Raw genomic sequence first — 4,965 nt, 5'->3', positions numbered from 1 at the left:
GCTTTTAGTATATCCGGCGTGACGGTTGTCGTCACGCGTTGGGGCGCGCCCCCGTGATCCGTAGATCGATCTTGCATGTCCTGCTTTGTTTTCCAATACGTCTCACAGGTCCTTCGTGTTACCCAGGCCTTAGTATTTTTGTTTGACTGGCGGCGGGGTGCGGGATGGACTTCGGCCTGATACGCCGCTTTGTCTCGGCCACGGGGTGGCCGGTCAGCCGCATCATATGCTGGAAGCGTAGGCTTTAATGCTTTCTCCTCGAGTTGGGGTAGCAACCTGCGCTTTGGGTAATTTTTGGTTGGGCGCTCGAGTTCGTATTCCTCGGCCGCTAGGACCTCAGTCCATCTATCCGCTAGCAGATCTTGGTCAGCTTGAAGCTGCTGTTGCTTTTTCTTCAGGCTATTTGCTGTGGCTATAAGCCGGCGCTAGAAGCGCTCCTGTTCGATGGGATCCTCAGGCATGATAAATTGTTCATCGCCGAGGCTCACCTCGTCTTCGGAGAGAGGCATGTAATTGTCATCCTCTGATTCTCCATCTGCTACCTGTTCCTTAGGGCTAGCTTGCCCATCCTCCCGCGCGAGGTCTGGCTGGAGGGGATTGTCTTTGTCTTCGGCGCTATCTGCAGTGTTATTGTTTCTTGTGCCGGTATCGCTGCTTTTGCTATGGCGGGGCTTAGAACGGCGCTGCTGACGCCGGTGTTTGGGTTGCTCTTCGGAGGGATTATCCTCCGTTGCCTTGTCGCCATCGCCTTCTTTGGGGATGTCCACTATGTATATATCATATGATGAGGTGGCAGTCCAGCGCCCTGTGGGCGGTAGTTCCTGTTCGTCTCCTGCATTGTCGTCCATACTGTCGATGTCATCGGAGCCGAAATCGAGCATGTCGGTTAAGTCGTCGACAGTGGCTATTAAGTGGGTGGTGGGTGGGGAACGAATTTCTTCGTCGTCCGCTTCCCACTCGAGCCGGACATAGTTCGGCCAAGGGTCTCTAGACAAGGAGAGAGACTTTAATGAATTTAGCACGTCGCTAGGGGCGAGTGCTGAAAGATGTCCGCGGAGGAAAACTCCATGATCGGAGCCCGTGGCCGGGGACGAATCCAAGAGTCCGCCGACACAGGTCTCATGGGAGGTGAAGTCAGTATTCGGCTCTATAGCCACTGAGTGTGCAGCCTCCGAGGCGGGGTCCATCCACCCGTCCTCGGACGGCGCACTCTGCTTCGGATTTAGGGCCGGAGTAGCCACGGGTGTGATCTCCTGAACACAGTCTGACGGCAGAGTTAGGCCATGCTCGACGTGACCGTGCGGTGCACCTGACATAGGCTTGAATCCGTCAAAGATCGTGTCTCCGCGGATATCGGCCGTATAGTTTAAATTTCCAAACCTGACCTCACGGCCAGGGGCGTAACTCTCGATCGGCTCCAGATGGCCAAGCGAGTTGGCCCGTAGTACGAAGCCGCCGAATACGAAGATCTGTCCGGGGAGAAAACCTCACCCTGGATTGCATCATTGTCGATGATCGAAGGAGCCATCAAGACTTATGGTGACGGCACAGTGGAACTCTCAATGAAAGCACCAATGTCGGTGTCAAAACCGGCGGATCTCGGGTAGGGGGTCCCGAACTGTCCGTCTAAGGCGGATGGTAACAGGAGGCGGGGGACACAATGTTTACCCAGGTTCGGGCCCTCTCGATGGAGGTAATACCCTACTTCCTGCTTGATTGATCTTGATGATATGAGTATTACAAGAGTTGATCTACCACGAGATCGTAGAGGCTAAACCCTAGAAGCTAGCCTATGATTATGATTGTTCTTGTCCTACGGACTAAACCCTCCGGTTTATATAGACACTGGAGGGGCCTAGGGTTACACAGAGTCGGTTACAAGGGAGGAGATCTACATATCCGAACTGCCAAGCTTGCCTTCCACGCAAAGGAGAGTCCCACCCGGACACGGGACGAAGTCTTCAATCTTGTATCTTTATAGTCCAACAGTCCGGCCAAAGGATATAGTCCGGCTGTCCGAGGACCCCCTAATCCAGGACTCCCTCAATGACCTTCTCGAAGAACTTGTCCTTGGGGGCGCTTGGAGACATCAAAACCTTCGGGAGATTATATAATGAATTTTACCGACCAAAATACGTATCGTGCAAGAAAACGGAGTCCGGAGAGCGCACGAGGTGCCCACGAGGTAGGGGGCGCGCCCTCCACCCTCGTGGAGGCCTCGTGTCCTTCCCGGACTGCTTCTTATTTTTCTATTTTTCTAAACATTCCAAAACGGAGAAAATTTGCCATTAGAACTATTTTGGAGTCGGTTTGCTTACCGTACCACATACCTATTCCTTTTCGGAGTCTGAAACGTTCTGGAAAGTGTCCCTTATGTATTCCTCCGGGGTTACGGTTTCAATAACATTGGTTTCAACATTTATAGGGTTACCTGAGATATAGTGTTTGATTCTTTGACCGTTCACCACCTTCAGATTTGTGCCTTTGAAGTTGTTGATTTTTATGGCACCGGAACGATAGACCTCCTCGATAATGTAAGGACCTTCCCATTTAGAGAGAAGTTTTCCTGCAAAAAATCTTAAACGAGAGTTGTATAGCAATACGTAATCACCTACATTAAACTCACACTTTTGTATTCTTTTGTCATGCCATCTTTTAACTTTTTATTTAAACAATTTGGCATTCTCATAGGCTTGGGTTCTCCATTCATCAAGTGAGCTAATGTCAAATAACCTCTTCTCACCGGCAAGTTTAAAGTCATAATTGAGCTCTTTAATAGCCCAATATGCCTTATGTTCTAGTTCGAGAGGCAAGGGACATGCTTTTCCATAAACCATTTTATACGGAGACATACCCATAGGATTTTTATATGCAGTTCTATAGGCCCATAATGCATCATCAAGTTTCTTGGACCAAATTCTTCCTAGATCTATTAACAGTCTTTTGCAAAATTAATTTGAGTTCTCTATTACTCAATTCTACTTGACCACTAGACTGTGGGTGATATGGAGATGCAATTCTATGATTAACATCATACTTAGCAAGCATTTTACGAAAGGCCCCATGAATAAAATGTGAACCACGATCAGTCATTAAATATCTAGGGTCTCCAAACCTCGGAAAAATAACTTCTTTAAGCATCTTAATAGAGGTGTTATGATCAGCACTACTAGTTGGAATAGCTTCTACCCACTTATAACGTAATCAACAGCAACTAAAATATGAGTATACCCATTAGAGGCAGGAAACGGTCCCATATAATCAAAGCCCCAAATATCAAATGGTTCAATAACAAGTGGATAATTCATAGGCATTTCTTGACGTCTACTAATATTACCAATTCTTTGACATTCATCACCAGATAAGACAAACTTACGGGCATCCTTGAAGAGAGTAGGCCAATAAAAACCGGATTGCAATACATTATGTGCAGTTCTATCTCCAGCGTGGTGTCCTCCATAAGCCTCGGAGTGACACTTGCGTAGGATATGTTCCTGTTCATGCTCAGGTACACAACGTCTAATAACACCATCTACTCCTTCTTTATAAATATGTGGGTCATCCCAGAAGTAATGTCTCAAATCATAGAAAAACTTTTTCTTTTGCTGGTATGTGAAACTAGGTGGTATAAATTTAGCAACAATGTAATTAGCATAATCAGCATACCATGGAGCAGTGCGAGAAGCATTTATGACATTTAATTGTTCATCAGGAAAGCTATCATCAATAGGTAGTGGGTCATCAAGAACATTCTCTAACCTAGACAAGTTGTCTGCAACGGGGTTCTCAGCTCCCTTTCTATCAATAATGCAAATCAAATTCGTGTAGCAAGAGAACCCATCTAATAAGTCTAGGTTTAGCATCTTTCTTTTCCATAAGGTATTTAATAGCAGCATGATCAGTGTGAATAGTTACTTTAGAATCAACAATATAAGGTCTGAACTTATCATAATCAAATACAACTGCTAAGAATTCTTTTTCAGTAGTAGCATAATTTCTCTGGGCATTGTCTAGAGTTTTACTAGCATATTGAATAACATTTAATTTCTTATCAACTCTTTGCCCTAGAACAGCACCTACAGCATAATCACTAGCATCACACATGATTTCAAAGGGTAAATTCCAATCAGGTGGCTGAACAATAGGTGCAGAAATCAATGCTTTCTTAAGTATTTCAAATGGTTCTACACAATCATCATCAAAGACAAATGGTATATCTTTTTGTAATAGATTAGTCAGAGGCTGAGAAATTTTTGAGAAGTCCTTAATGAACCTCCTGTAAAAACCGGCATGACCAAGGAAACTTCTTATACCTTTGATGTCCTTGGGATATGGCATCTTTTCAATAGCATCAACCTTGGCTTTATCAACTTCAATACCTCTTTCAGAAATTTTATGCCCCAAAACAATGCCTTCATTAACCATAAAGTGGCACTTCTCCCAATTCAAGACAAGATTAGTTTCTTCACATCTCTGCAAAACTCGATCAAGGTTGCTCAAGCAATCATCAAAAGAGGATCCATAAACGTAGAAATCGTCCATGAAAACCTCGCAAATCTTTTCACAAAAATCAGAGAATATAGCCATCATGCATCTTTCAAAGGTAGCAGGTGCATTACATAAACCAAAAGGCATACGTCTATAAGCAAAAGTACCGAAAGGGCAGGTAAATGTGGTCTTAGCTTGATCATCGGCTGACACAGGTATTTGAGAGAAACCAGAATAACCATCTAGAAAGCAAAAATGTGTATGTTTGGATAATCTTTCTAGCATTTTATCAATAAAAGGTAAGGGGTAATGATATTTTTTAGTAGCTTTATTTAATTTTCGGAAATCAATTACCATCCTATAACCTGTAATAATTCTTTGTGGAATCAATTCATCTTTATCATTAGGAACGACAGTAATACCTACCTTCTTAGGGACACAATGGACAGAACTTACCCACTGACTATCAGCAACGGG

This window comes from Triticum aestivum, chromosome 1D (genome assembly GCF_018294505.1).
Source record: "Triticum aestivum cultivar Chinese Spring chromosome 1D, IWGSC CS RefSeq v2.1, whole genome shotgun sequence".
NCBI classification, from domain to species: domain Eukaryota; kingdom Viridiplantae; phylum Streptophyta; class Magnoliopsida; order Poales; family Poaceae; genus Triticum; species Triticum aestivum.
This window is presented reverse-complemented; position numbering follows the sequence as displayed.